General features: G+C 37.4%; 1 long non-coding RNA gene across 1 annotated transcript in view; it reads right to left on the bottom strand.

Annotated features, from left to right (window-relative positions):
* LOC110469642 (uncharacterized) overlaps nt 1–16,350 on the bottom strand; it is a 218,447-nt gene that overhangs the window by 32,703 nt on the left and 169,394 nt on the right. The window lies entirely within an intron of this gene.

Raw genomic sequence — 16,350 nt, 5'->3', positions numbered from 1 at the left:
ATTTTATTTTGATTTTTTTTCAAATGCCTCTTTTTTTGTCTCCTCTTTTTTTTTTTTAATTGGTAGTCCCTGTCTTTTCTGCTAAGTAAAGATGGATAATCCAAAAATAATACTCCCCCAAGTTTTTTTTAGCATTTGAATGTATGAAGACTGTTGTATGAAAAAATTATGTTGCTTCTCTGAAAGTTGTTCAGCCTTGTACGTAATTTCCTCTTCTCTTTATTCATATGTGTTCTCCTAAGAGAAGAAAAATATCTGTTTGTGGCCTAGGATGTATTTTTGTTACTGAGACAGGTAAAAATTCTGTATGCCAAATGTTCTCATGTTTATAGGGAACAAACAATCTTACACATTCCTCCTTCCCTGTGCCTGTACAACTCCCTTTCAATCAGCTCCCTGCACGCCTATAACTTTGGAGACTTTCTGCTCCACTTGCTTCAGGCTACAGGCATAGATTGGAGCCACTTCCTTTGCCCTTCTGAATATAAAGAAGTTAGAACACAGAAACAAGGATATTTCCATTTAATTTTAATATTTTGATTTCCTAGACAAAACTTTTGAACAATATCTGAATTTTGCCTTACTGTGTGGAATGGTAGTAGAATTTCATGGTAATGAGCGGAATGAATTGTAATGGGTGGTTTCCATATTTGATGCAGTAAATAGATTTAATGTATCAGTGCAATTCGTATGATATGTGATTTTCCAATGAAATTTCTAGCAAATGAAAGACTGAGTTTAAGACTGACATATGAGGACTGTTCCATAGAATTCAGATTCTGCATGAGAAGTTAATATCTGAGTATGGAGAAGTCACCTCTGCGGATTGATCTGGCGGGCCCAGTCCAGTGCCACTCACCTCTCCACACCCAGCACGGTAATCAGCAAGTCTCTACACAGAGCAGAAGAGTTCAGCAATCAGGATGACTTAACTATCAACTTGACCTTTAAGATCCCTTCAGAACAGGTTTGATCCACACTGATTTACTTTATCCTTCAAACCATCAGATCTGTATTAAAACCCTGATTGACCAGAAGTAATTATTTGATGCCTTATGTTAGCAATATCCCAAGGCCCAAGATGAAAACTGGGGATGAAAGTCACACCTTACTGAAGTCAAAGGGAGGATTACTTTCAGTGGAACTGGGATTTCACCCAGAAAACCATACCAACAGTGTTTGGGTCCTATTTATGTCTGAAGACACATGAATCTTTCTATGGTGCCCATCATATTATGTAAAAGGTATCTCACAAGCTACTCTGATATATTCATTTAAAAATAGGAGATTTTATTGAAAAAAAAGTACAGTGATGGCATAAATGATGTACTGGTTTACTACAAAATGCTGTGCCACCTGATAGGAGAAATATATAGTTCTATCATTCCTTTAATAATGAAGGTCTTCAGTTGTTTATACGGCTTTTTTTCACTGAACATGAGGAATACATGCAGGAAAACTGCAAAATCAACGTTAGACAGTTATCTTGCAGGCACAGGAGCAATTAACATAGACATTTGTGATAATGACCAACATATATCCTTGGATTTCTATAACTACTTCTTAGTAACTTTAGTCATTTAGCTTCCTTCCTTAAAACTCCCTCAAAGGTCATTTCCATAACCTGCCGCTTTCTGGGGCAGATGAATCAGCTGCATTTGTAACTCCCTGTTTTGTCTCTAGGAATAGTTTTCTACTTATAGCTTGATCCAAGTAAGTTGGATTTTTTCCAAAAACTGCTGAAAAACCAGATCTCTCTCAGTCATGTAGGTGAAGCACTGATACACAGTTAACTTAGTATACATCAACTATTAGGTAACAAGATTTCTAGGCCCATGTTAAAAATATATCTTGCTTATTCTGATTTGATTCTAATTATGTCATGCATGAAATTCTATTAGCTTAGGAGACAGTCTATAAACAATTTTAACTACTCTCCCCTATATACCTATTGCAGATATTGACGATGGGCTACTGCAGAATAGGACATGTATGGATATAAATTCCTAGAAGTCACAGAATAATACCCAACTCAATAAAATTATAGAAAACAAAGTCCTGAGAACACCTCTCCCAAAGCATTGGCATGTCCTATGTATAACTTTGTTCCTGAATTTTATACTAACATGGTGCTCCAAGTATGACATTAAGTGTGTACATTCACAGACTCCTATTTGTGACGTGCAAAACCAGAGAGGCTTCTTCACATATGATTTTTTTTTCTTATCCACCCACAAATAGAAATAAATACAGTTTAACCTTGTCTGGGAGAAAGAGAGCAATTTAAAATTTAAATATTCAGCTTGAAATAGTAGAAAACTTACAATTGGTCTTGAAAAAAAATATATAATTTAATATTTTTGATACCAGGTGTATAAACATATACACTACTCTATATAATAATTTTACATTGCACTGTATCAATACAATATACAAAATATTAATTTACATGTTTTTCTGTATATACTATAAGAATAATACATAAAAATATTTCATATCCATTTTATATATTTTAAAGTGTCTGTTATATAAACTAGAAATTAGTTATTAACTATAGTTATATATAACTATAGTTATATATATGAATATGGTATATTCATTTATACAATATATTCCCACATTCCCTGATAAATGATTCCCTCCCTCTCCTGGGCAGAATTTCTAGGATATTATCACATAATTCTAGCACGGATACATTCTGCAGGCACCAGTTTTTCACTGAAGATACTAATCACAGAAGGAAGTGGTATAGAAACTCATATTGATGTTTTGCCTTTCCAAAGGAAGTAGATGACAGCAAAGCATAATTCAAGGTCTGGTTGCCAACATACTCAATTAAGCAGAATTTGGAGGAGGAGGAGAAGGAGGAGGGGATGGCTGGAAACTCCCAGTCATACTACAAATGTCAGCTATCTGCTGTCAGAGACCTGGTGACGTTGAACCAAACTGTGAAATATGTGTAATTCTTCAAATATTGCTGATGATGTAGCACCAGATTTTTAATTTTTCCATGCACATGTGACTGCTTTTGACCATGACAGGTTTTCATAAATCTGGTGTCATTATAGAACACATGACTTGTGTCACCACTGCTACAACAAGAGAAATCCATCACAGATCAAAGTGCCAGGAAACGTCCTATTCACAATATAAGCCCCACTTAAGCTTTCCAAATACAGCTCGAGTGGAATTTAAGTGGGCCATAGGCCATGTTTTTGCTCCTATACACAGGCATGAATTTTACAATGTGAAAATACATTAAAATACAATGCATTTTCTAATATAACATGAAGCTATCTGAAGTCACAAGGCCATTCAGACCTAGATATCTTTGCCAGTATTATACCTTGAATGCCATGTTCATTTTTGTTGAATATGAACCTAAACAATAAAACTGTCCAGTATTATTTTAATATTAGACTTTCAACCTACATACTATATTAGATATATCTGAACAGAGATGTCTGTAACCTTCTCAGAGTCCAAGCTCTTTGAGCAAGGATCATGCTTGTCTCCTTGTTTATGTGTTGCCTAGACTGTTTCAGGCTACAAAAAAAAAAAGACTTTTCTACTGTAAGACATTTGTTGAACTCTAAAAAATCCTCTATTGATATTTTGATATTTTATATCAATATGTAGTGTGTATATATATATATATATATATATATATATATATATATATATATATATAAACTGATAAATATATATATTTGCTTATAGGAAAATGATTGTTCTACTTCACTGTAATGCTTCCTGACTTAGGCAGCCTCTTCATGTAATACTACAATAATTTTTTCCTATCCCAATATTTAAATGCAATGCTAACTGATATTTTTAATGTGCTTTTTATAATAAGCAAAAGTTTAGGACACTTTAGAATAATTATACAGTAAAAAAAAAGTAACAACTAATTTAAAGCCTATAGAGACATTTATGTCATCCCATTTATTCTTTGCAATGAGAAAATTTCTTTTTGTGATTGATTTCAGTAGATTCCAGCATCTGCTTTCTTTCCCAAAATTGAAACACATTGATTTTACTAAGCATTGCAGGCTATTACACCTACTTGTTATAATGTAGTAAAGTAGGAAACTCTATAGGCCAACAATCCCCACTGAGGTGCTTTGAGTTGCCTGTGTGATCCTAATGATCATTTTTATTCCACTGCTATTGATTTCTCCTTATTTCAATAAAACAATAGAAAATAAAATATTCTGTTCATCAAGGCACATGTATCTAATTTCATATAATATTTCACTTCAAATTGTCTCATATTATTCTCTCTGATTCATTTAAAAAAATCACTATAGTGGGAGAAAGTCAAACTAGAGATTATATTAGGCTGAGGCAAATGGTATTCACCTTTTATAGTCCCTATGTTTTATAATGAAGATACTTCATTGAAACAATGATGCATACTTCAACAGTTCCCTGGAGAGCAGTGAATCCTGTTTGGAGAGATTCATGAATATGTGCATTAGCACAATCCAACTGGAACTTGCCCTTAAAAACGAACCACGAGAGAAGCTGATCAGTTCCCGCTTATGTATATAATCAGAAGGTTATCATATTATCTCCCCCTCCACAGGGAAAAGCAGATGCATATTCTTCTGCCACTATAAGAAGAGAAATGCCAAAGGAAACAACAATACCCCCTTTCTAGGCTTTCAGCAACATTTACTCTATGAAACCTGAAAGACCATTTATACAAGAGGAGGAGCTTTGCTAAATGAGGATTTATTTTGCATACAATTAGTCAGAGTGTAAACCTTTTAAAAAAAATTACATCTGTGTTAATTTAGTCAAGGCCATCAATAAACCAGAAGTGAGTTCAAAGACTGCCATAAATGGCAGAGAGATGAGACAAACATTTCACAGAGTCAAGGTTTGCGAAGATATACATGAAGCTCTGTGTCCTGAAGATGAATGAGGAACACTTGGCAGTTCTTGAAGCAGTAGTTTATTTAAAGTACAAAAAATTCAGTGAAAAATACTTCTGGCCAGCAGTTGGTGCCCAGCTTTCAAGAAAAATGGCAGACCACCACCAAGCTAGTGACAATGATAAAGAATAGTCACATAGATTTGCAGATTTATCTTTAGGTTTGTAGCAACCTCAGCTCCATGAAAAAGCATGTAGCAGTGAGAGTCCTTACCACCTTGGAAAACAAACTAAAAAGAGCTACTGCCTTATCATGGTGCATATTATTAAGTAGTCATTACACATACCAGACAGTAGCAATAAACTTTATCATCCCAAATGAGCAATCATTTGATCTAAGCTTGGAAAGATTAAATAGTGCAATGAAACCGGAAAGAAAAAAATGAAATTATTGATCACCTTCTGGATAAAACATACCACTGCCTTATTACCCCTTCTTCTATAGCCTCTCAGTCTGTATCCATTATATTGGTAGGTAATTGTCCTAAATATAAAATAGATTTTGCTTAAAAAGATGCCTTCAATTTTATTATGGTTAAGAAAAATTCTGATGCCATTGACTAACATGATTAATTTAAGTTGTCCAGAAGTCATTATTAAGACATCTGTGAAAAATTTGGAGAAACTTTTGCAAGACATAGCTTTGTGTCACCAAAGGCCACAGAGACTGTAGCTTTTTTTATTTTTAGGAATTTGTTCAGGTATGTATCAGGAGTCCAGCTTTGTGTTTTGCAGCCCAAAGATCCTGTATTCAAAAGCTTTCTGTATGTCTATAGTATTTTGTGTGCTGGAAGCAAAAAACACTGCATCTCTATGTACTAACTTGTCTGCTATTAGGGGAGAAGCATTATGCCTTCTAAATAAGATATATAGAGAAAGCATAATTATACCCTCTAAAGAGGATATAATCTCATAATTGTGCAGCAGAGTTATCCTCAAATTGCACCACAAACCATTTTTGTATGCCTGATAGACTAACTCTGGGCTCGGCTACTGGTCTGAGGGTATTATTTTTACTGAAAAGCTGGTTTAATATTGAACACATGTGTACTCATATGTTGGTTCATGTGCATGAAGTACCCTATTTACTAAAACAGATCTGCCTATCTGTTTAGTTTTTATTCACATGCACACAGATATAGAGAAACCAAGCACTTGAAACACTCAACTGTAATTTTTTTTTTCCACAGCTAATAATGGCTCTTCACAACAAAAAAGAAAAACGCTTTTTTTTTAAATGCAGTGGTGGGGGGAAAGGCTAGCAGGTTTATTTTGTTTAAGTTGCTGTGGTGTGTCACATTCAGCTCTAAACACTGCAGCTATTACCATATGTCATCAAATAACCAGCATAAGCAGCTGTGTTGTTCCTCCACAGTGACCCCATCTAGAAGTTTAGAGACTAGGAGCAGGATGATACCTATTTCTAGCCCCACACAGTCATTCACATACCTATGCACGGTTCAAGAAAGTTTTTAAATGAAAAGGAATATTTCACCCTTCTGAACACTTCACTGCTCCTGTGTCTTGCTTATGCAGGATGCATTATTGCACAGAAACATTTGCCAAATATATGGCAAAACCCATTAAATTCTGATGTTTCTCTGGGTGCAGTAACAATACAACACAACAACTACATATATATATTTATATCTATATATCCTTTTGTTTGTGTTGTTTGCTGAGTTTTTGAACTCGTGCAAAAAGCCGTTTTCACCAGTGTAACAGTGGTGTTTAGTGAAGACAAAGCTTGTTCATCACAGCAGGGGGACAAAGGGGAGGGGAACGAAGGTCAAAGGGTAAATTCCAATTGCTGAGACATGTTTTTATGAGTTGAATCTTAACCATGTGATAAGCAGCATTCAGAATCTGAGCAAAATGGAGTAAGGAATCTTACTTATCTGGGGGAACATTCATGAACCACTGTAGCAGTTTGATACCTGGCTGACGAAAGCTGGGTTCTTGCTTTCCTGTGGTTGCTTTCTCCTTTTGTTCTAGTTGTCAAATGGAGTGTTCTTAGGTAATTAACATGTTCCTTCAGCCTTTGGAAATGGAGAGGAAAATAAGTGCTTGGTTTCTGCTGTATGCATGGCAATTACTTCTGCTTCACAGAGTGCCTTTGATTCCCAAGATACACAAAAGGTGCTGGTGCTATCTTTTTGGTAGAAACAACATACAAGAAGAAAGAGGCTCCCCTTAGATACCAAAACACTGTGGGCAGAAACTGCAAACACTCTGTGTGAAGGGATAACAGCAGCAGCTGCTCCAAGGACAGGTGTAGCAGATTTTCCACTACCTCTTACACAAATAGGATAGGATAAACTTTTGCCCTCTTGGCAGATCCTTTTCCTGGTGGTGAGCAACCCTACTTCTCATCTCATTCTGTTTTCTTGCTAGCTACATGGTAGGAGTGCAGGAGTCCAGCAAGATGGTATTGGGAATATCCTCTTGTAGGATGGATACATTAAATGTAGCTGTGCTGTGACTGAACTGAGGAAGATCTGCTAACCACTATCTCTGCACTATCTATTGGTAGCTGAGCCAAAGGACCACAAAGATGGGATTTTGGTAAGCAGAGAACCCATCCTTGCTGAAACTCCCTAAAAATGTGTCATTAGAAGAATTTAATTAACTGAGTGTAAAAAGTAAGCTGGTTGCTCTATATCTGGCCTCGCTAAATCATTTTTTCTGCTGATATTATTGTTAGATATAAATTAGTGCATCTACACCAGTTTATGCCTGCAAAAATATTAATCTGTTGGTTTTGTACAAGTTGTAGGAGTACTGCCAGTGATACCACAAATTAGGCCAAACAAAAATAATGAGCCACTTAAATGTTGTGTTACTATATATGAAAGAAGATTTAGAAAACAAGGTCCGCTCCTTGTCCTGTTCTTAAAGCTCTGTGAACACTGACAGTAATTTAATATAACCAGAACCCACCCACACTGTTTGATTCCTGTGTTTTGACAGACAATTTACCAGTTCCTCAGTTGCTCTAAATCTGCAGTTTCATTTCAGTCACCGGAGCTACATCAGTTTATTCCACTTATGGACCTGATCCAACACCTTCAAATAGCTACAGGAGGAGAAAATTTCTGCCTGTTTTGTCCTGATTTACAGGATCTGCTCCCTATGTTTTCTCATATAACAGATATGACATAATTTTCCCACCAATTACTGTTACAACTACCATAAGTGGCAGAAAATATGTCATGCAAACCTGATCCTAAAATAAGCACCTCAATTCAGTAAATGTTACTAACTTTTAAGGACAATTCTCTTGAGTTTAAGTTTATAGGATTATTGCTGAAGTTTGTACAGTGGTGCAGTCTATTTCACTTCAACAGTAAAATTTATTAATGGGAGTAATTGAAATGTATCTTTTGCCTATGAGCAGAGCTGTAACATTCCCATCCAAATATTGATGATGTCACATGTCCCCTGAAGGTCCAAATCTTTCTAAGTGCTTCAGGGAGATAAGAGAGATTAACAGCCTGAAGAAATAGTCCTACTATGAGCTCTCATGTAAGCTTCATATTTGTCCTAGAAGAATTAAAGTGTAGTAAGGGGCATATTTTTCCACTTCTTAGGTTTTCATTGCAGTATCTTTCTTCTGTACCACTTGTATAATTGAGTTTCCCTATTTTGGAATGGGTTCACTTGACCCCAGAATAACCTAAAATATTACTAAATTATTTTCACCATTTTCTAAGGAAAAAGATATTTCCTTTACTCCTAGTGTCAGCAAATAATAAAATATTGTTGCTTTGCTGATAGCACAGCAGACAAAACCCATAAAGCTAAATAGACTTTTTGCAATGCTAAAAATTGACTCAAACAGAAAGCAAAATTAACTTTTTAATTTTGTTTAAGGCAGAGATATTAAATAATCTCCAAAGTCAAACACTGCTAAAAATCTTATTTTAAACTGGGGAGCATTTGACAGCATTGAAGGTTTCACACAGCTAAACAAAAGCTTTCTGAGGGAAGTTTCAGAAGGCATTTTTTTCCGCTTTGTCCATATTCTAAGTGCCCTCTACTGCCAGAGGAGCCGCACTACAGAGAAAGCCAGCTCGCCTGCGAGAGCGGCAGGAACCCACCCAGGGACTGCCGGAAAGGGAGAATTTGAGACTTCCCGGTGCTGCTTTTCAGCCTATATTGAAAGCTATCAGCAATAAGATGTTGCGTTTTTTATAAGAAGAAAAAGGAAAATTAACCCAGTGGTGAACGGAGATATGTAATCATTTCTTTCTCCTGGCAATGCGAGTTCTTCCTTTCTGCAGCTTGCTGTCCTCCGCTGATTTCTCTATTTGCGGTGTCTGTTTTGGCATTTGTGAGAAATATTTCCCAACGCAGCTGTGACCGTGCCTAAGGCGCAGAGAAGTTTTGCACTTGTGCCCAAGCACAAAGCCGGGTCCGGGAGAGGAGGGAGGGAAGAACCCCTCGCTGTGGAGCTGCCGGGGTGCAGTGGCTGGGGGAGTTGAGCAAATGTAATCAACACATGCACTCCCAGGCAGAGGAAATGCTTTCTGGGCACAGGGAGTGTGTGAGGCAGGCCTGGCTCCCCCGGGAAGGAGCTCTCCTCCTCCTCCTCCTCCTCCCGAGTGGAGCCGCTCGCCGCGCACAGCCCGGCCCTCGGCGAGCCGCTCGCATTCCTTATGTGCCGTTTGCGTTTCTCAGCAGAATGACTTTCGGGTTTTTACCAAGCTTTTATTGTTCAACAGAGACCAAAAGTGACTTAGGAGTTTCTGCGTGTTATTTCCATGCAAAGCAGTCAGACGGAGAAAATGCAGGTCTGCACTAAGTGGACCTGCAGATCTGATTGTGAAAATCAGTTCTGAAAGCAGTGAGGGAAAACGACCTACCTGCTCCTCAACTTTGGCCCTTTATAAGTTAGAAGTGGATGTTTATGTATTCTAGATAGTCTAAGTACATTTAAAAATTTGTATTGTGCATAGTGTAAGACCATGCACGCATATTAGATCGTGTATGTGTGTACATATATATACACAAATATATATGTGTGTGTGTGTGTCTGTATTTACTGTGTGTTTGTGGTGATGGATAGTCCAATCACTCTGGCCAAGCTGTGAACAAACATAAACCGTAATACTGAAGTCCCTGGTCTCTGATCAGATTAACCCTTCATCTCCCAGCACACCTGGCAGTGCGCTGAAATTCCCCGGCAGTTTCCTGTCTCCTGCAGAGGTCATGATGAGTTCAGGTACAGTCTCGGCACTTGAAAGATACGGGAATCCTTGGAAGGTGGGAGTTATGGCTGTTTGTAGGTGACGCAGAGGCTTTGCTGGTTACTGAAGTGACCGATGCTGTGGGTGCAGCTCCATCGTGGGGCCTCTTGTTGGGAGCTCCCAGTGCTGCAACAGCCACTGTTTCATTATAAAAAACTATTTGAGAAATTACATTTTGCTTGCTTTTTTCCTCCTGTTCTGATTTACAGTATGAAAGACATTCCATACACCTGTGTGACCTCAGGGTGATATTGAAAAACTTTAAAAGCAAGAGCTCAGCTATATTCTGTGCTCTTCCTCATGAACGTACGGGATTATTTTTTACAGGATATTCTGAAGTGCCATGTCTAACCTGGTTTAAATAAGGCAAACTACAGGAATGAGTTTGCTACTTTTGGGAAAGGCTTTGAAACCAGTTTTTCCTGCAAAATATTGGGTAGGACTTTTTACTGATTTTTGCTAGTACTTAGCAGAATTCTGAAAAACAAATAAAAAAATTAAAGTCAAGTAAGTCTATAGATTCATCAGATTGTGAAGTCAGTTCTTGGACTTGCTAGCTGAGATTCCTCAATAAGCACTTCATTTTATACACTGAACATAAGGAGGCAGGTGTTCTCAAGAATCTTTTGCTTCTAGAAATACTCTCATGTTTTGCCATGCAATTAAAATTATACTAGCCATATGAGATAGAGCTGAATTATCTTCCACTATATATATTATACACACACACACACACACATATATATATATTTATATGACTCTTCTGTGTATGTAAGACTCCTGAGGCCAGCAGCACTTGAAAGTGAGGCACTTTGTTTTGGTAAGAGTAACTTTCAGCATGATAGTGATCCTTCAATATTTCCAAGGGCAGGACATCAGCTCTTATCTCAGTGCAAAACTCCAAATGATCAACAGATTTTATTGTTTGAATCTCCATGCTCAATTTGTCTTTTGTCCTCTGCTGAGAGTGGAAACAAAGGTGTTGATAATTTCCAGCCTCTACTGATGGATTTTGTTCTGGATGCAATAGTTTGAGGTGACAAATTTTACTACAGGAAGAAAGCATGACACTAAAGAGCTCTTAGGCAGACTGAACAAGAAACTGTGACTTCAAGTGGAAGTGGACAAATTCAACTAAGCAAGAAATTATGTATAAAACCAAAACCCATAGCTCTTCTTCAAGTTATACAAACTCTTAGTATCTGCAGATAAAAACTTGATACTTTTAAGGAAGTTACACTCTAGTCAAGCAGAAATTACTTGTTTGAATGCAGAGGTAACTGGGTAGAATTTGGTGGCTTCTGGTGTCCCTGTAGTATGTTGGATTACACTGAGCAGTGGCAAAAGATCAGAATTGATGATATTCAGCAGAACCCTCTAGACAGAGCTCCATAAATGCTTGCACTAGATATTAATGATATTGTCTTCTCACAGCCTGTGTAAAATTTAATTCAGGGACTAGATATGAAAGGTACATGTAATGAGATACAAAAGTGACTGCAAGCAATTTACTTCATCTTGAATTCGGGTAGTTTAAGCGGGGCTCTCTCCAGTAATGGAGTTTGATTTGCCAAGAATGGTACAGTCCCTGTCCTAGAGTGCTGGCCAAACTACCACAGGTGGCTGAAGAAATCCAGGACTGGACAAACTAGACAGCAGTAGACAGAGGCCACTGCTAAAAAGTAGAACGAAAACATACAGCAAGATCTAGCACTATAAGTGGAGTGGAAAAGTGACAAAGACTGGTACTCCTGAGCTACTGCCTCAATGTTTCTCAGCTGCTCAGGTCAAGCATTCACAGCAAAGGATTCAGAAGATGTGAATGAATAGTCAGAGATTCCTTCTCATCACTTGCCTTTTCTTTGACTGGCTTGCCACCCTCACATGGGAGCTCCCACCTTAACAGCTACCTAGTAAAAAAGAGGCACAGTGCACAGGCTCTTTATGGCATCTCTCTCCTGGAAGACCATGAAGTTTTATAAGCTCCAGCTGTTTGAATCAAAGACTACATTCCCTACTCCTCTACGCCAGTGACCAGCACTTCCCAGAGATGCAGCCTCACTAGCAGAGAGGGGCCCAGCTCACCATGCTTTGCCTCCCTCTCTGGCTGATGCCCACTGCTCTCATGATGGGTCTTGCTCATACACATGCACACACTCTCTCCCCATGTGTATCACCATATTATGGAAACATAAGGTAAGTCATGCATTCCAGTAATATGCATTCCTTTGAGTATTATTGCACTCTTAAATATTCTGTACATGCAAATACATTAGCTATTGCTAATATTCCCTTGCACCCCTCTCCCTTCCACTTAAGACCTCAACCTTCAAGCCACTAAGAAAATCTCAGAAAAGGATAAGGAATGAAGCAATTTTATTTAAAAGATACACTACTTTCACTGTATTGGAGTGAGCCATAAAAACCTTAAAGTCAGATTATTAGAAAGTGTTTAATAAGCCAAGTATTGAGAAGCTTCTTCTCAGCCTGGTTGCCTAGGATCTCAATAATTCCTAGCTCAGATTTAAATAAATACTAGTAAACCTTGACATTATTATGATGAAAAATCATACACAAAATACTATAAGTGACAGTCTTGCTTATATCGAGCAGTAATGGGGTGAACCTTCTCTTATTTTGAAGAATTAAGCAAGATAATTTAATGAGTATTGATCAACTGCATTTATTGACAAAAAGATATTATCAAACTACCTGATGAAAAAACTTTGCTTTGCAACTGTTGATGCAATAAGATCTATGAAGCATTTGATGGGCTTTTTGAAGATTTGAATTGAGGCTCTAGAACAGTATAAAATAAATGTTTTACATATTACGTAAGTTAACCATCAGCTCATGGCTCTTGAAGTCTAATTATAAGTGGAAATTATCACTGAGTAGAACTACACTAGAATTTTTTCCAACTTTGTCATATTTTTACTAATAACACTCAGAAATCACCTAACCATATCACTTCTGATGAAGTTTTCCTATAAAGACTGAAAAGTGATCAGTAAGGATAAAAGCAGATCACTAGAATAAAAGGATCTGCTTCATAGAGAGCTAGAATTCTTAACATGCTCAATACCAATTATAAAAATTTCTTTATCTGAAAGAAAATATATGTCATATTAAAAAGAAAGAAATTCCAGATTATAAGATTATCAGGCAGTATTTCCAATAAAAAAAGAAGTAGCACTCATGGCAGACACCTGACTATGTCTTGCTCCTGAATAGCCATTGTGGCTTCTGTGAGTGAAGGTATGATTTAGTAAAATAAATAGCAAAACATTTGAGTGTTATAGTGTCTTGATATTGGAGCATCTGCTGTTAGAGTCCAACACTGCTGACCACACTTTAAGGAAGATATTACAAAAAAATCTGAGTGGGTTCAGAAAAGAGGTAGGAAAAAAGGGGAAGGTTGTAAAAATTACTGTAAATATTAAAAATGTTGGTGAAGTTTTGTTATTAACTTGATAAGTCCACATCTGAATATGGAGTTTTGATCATCTACAGTTTGATGCCATATTTTGACTAAGTTTCTGTGCTTAATTTGAGATAAATCTACTACTTTAATGCAATAATTTCTTGGGGTGGTTTAAAAGATCTGAAGTTCTTGAGCTTCACCACTACTGACTGCATAACTGCAATTCTTTCCCTCTCAATATTTCTGTAAAAAAGATAGTGAAAGAGTAAGCCCAAAGTCTAGGTGGAGATAAAAAGTTGTGACGTCTCCTTAGGTAACAAAGCTAATCAGAGCCTGGAATTTGCTATATTTTATGCTCATGTTGAGGAATTAACAACACAGCTATTTCCCCCTTGCCTTCAGAAGCATGTCCATGCACAAGTCTGTCTCTGTGCAAACATCCCTGGTGTGGGAAAGCACGGCTGGACAGCTGCAGGCTTGTGCTTGCCTCTGCTACAATGAAGTATGGAGGTAAGAGATGAGAGACAGAGGCAAGGAAAGGCTTTGTGCAGCACTACCAGCTTGGCTTCAGCTACTTGCTCAAATCTGAATCTGGGCATTGCTACCAAGCAGGAGAGGTAAGCCTTTGAACTCATCAGAAAGAAGGTCAAAAGAGCAGATTTTCTCAAATCTGTAGTTATCTACATGGGGAAGTGTACTTTGAAGACTGCACAGTTGTTCAGTCTAGCAGAAAGATAGGATAAGATCCAACACCTGGAAATAGAAGTGAAAATAATTCAGATTAGATATAAGGCTTGTGTTTTTAGCATCGTGGGTAATTAGGCACTGTGAATTAGCAAGTGAAGGCTGCAGTGTATTTTTCATCATGAGAAAATGCTAAGATTGGGTATTTCTCTAAAAGGTATATTCAGCTCAACCATAGCTGTAAGACTAGAAAAAGGAATTAATTCAAGGCTGTTCTTTGACTTATGTTATGTAGAAAAGGAGGAAAATACAATAGTTAATCATAGTATGGCATTTTGCCTTAAAATGTGGATAATTGTGAGTTTGAAAATACAAGAGAAAATGCAAAAGATATGTGGAAAAGATGGTTCAATTAAGTAGACACAGTGAGAAATTCTAATCTCTGTATGCACTTCTCTCTCTTTTGTGTAGCTGAGACTCTACCCTGAGTCTCACTATATCTGAGCAGACTTGCACTGGTACTAACCAGATTTATTCAGAAGCTGGAAGATAATACCTCAGCTCAGCTTCCACTGTGGATCCACTGCACTTCCCTGAGTGACTGCACAAAGTTTCACGTATGAGAAAACTGTCTGTGCTCTCCAGGGCTAGCAATAAAACACAAAATAACTGAGAATGGAAACAACTAGCTTGGGCAGATGGGAGAGAACTAAACATCTACTTAGACCTGTAAGTTGAAATTGTGGAAGGCTCCACACTTCAAAGCAGTAATTTAACCCATAACTCTGACAAGTCTGTCTGCTCTATTCTCTGCTTGCCCAAGCACTGAAATGCCAGTTCAGCAGATGACCTGAACCACCCATTCCTATTCCCTGTTGACCAAAATCTAAATGATATTTCCAGAAATGTCATATTCTTTGCGTCATTTTCCCTCTTTTCATAGCTCTTGCAAATCTCTCAGACACCTGGAACTCTTGACCAAGGACCAAATCCTTCATCTCCCACAATGGCAATAAACGATCAGAATTTAGGAATAGAAATAGGTTGCAGCTGCCACATATAATACCACAGATAACACAGAATGGAAAAAGTCAGCTTTTACTGCTTCCCTAAGAAAAGAAAAATTAACCCTTGACTTGCAGTTCTACAGTCATCTCTTATTTGAAGCATTTTTTCTTCCAGTTATTTCCAGGAGTTAAAGCTCAGAATTAGAGCTTGTTCTCACTTGCTGCCAGTTAAACTTTTAGGGGTAGTTTTAGAATTTCTGAAAAAGAAAAGTTCATCTTCCCTGAACCTGTGCATTGCCTAACAATGCCCATAATCATTTGTTCCTCATTTCATCAATTTCTACATTTATTACAGTTTTATCACATGTTAGAGATAGCTAAGATTTTTTTTTGCATGGTTGCTAGACCCTCTCTAATGTCAGAATGAAGCTGGGTATGTAAAGATTTCACAGATTAGGATCACTGCATGGCTAGTACGGTCCTATTTATTTCTAAGATATTGTAGCAGCTGAGATCAGATGAGGTATTTGGGCCAGTAGGTCAAGTTTCACTGGGAAAAGGACATAGTGTCTGTTAGGGATCCTAAACCAAGCAAACCAGCAGAATGTAACACTGCAAAGTCTCCCAAATGTTTTTCATGAGAGACAGAGGTGAACATCAGAAATCTTCATTCTAACAAGACTTTAAAAACAGAAATATTAAATTGTACTGCAGCTCCAAAAGTGCATCCAGACAAGCTGAAATAATAAATTTAATTGAGACCCTCAAGTGTTATTAACATCCTTACTAAGCTTCAGATAATGTTCTGTTTGGAAAATAGTCTATCAGTTACATCTGTTCACATGTGAAATGGCAAAAGATGGAAAAATACATTATGCCACAACTCACAAGAAGGTTTTTCTGAATCACTGACTTCATCAGCAGTTTGGAGTAGGTGCTTTGAAGGGCCTCCTCTAGCGAGTCCCTGTTTTTCCCAGCTCTGTCTTTTGGGGACTCATGCCCACACACTGCACTTTTTTCAGCCAACAATGGCTCCATTCTATGACA

The sequence above is a fragment of the Lonchura striata genome, chromosome 7 (assembly GCF_050655825.1).
Source record: "Lonchura striata isolate lonStrDom1 chromosome 7, ASM5065582v1, whole genome shotgun sequence".
Classification (NCBI taxonomy): Eukaryota; Metazoa; Chordata; class Aves; order Passeriformes; family Estrildidae; genus Lonchura; species Lonchura striata.
Note: the sequence above shows the minus strand (reverse complement) of the source record. Positions and strands in the feature narration are given on the sequence as shown.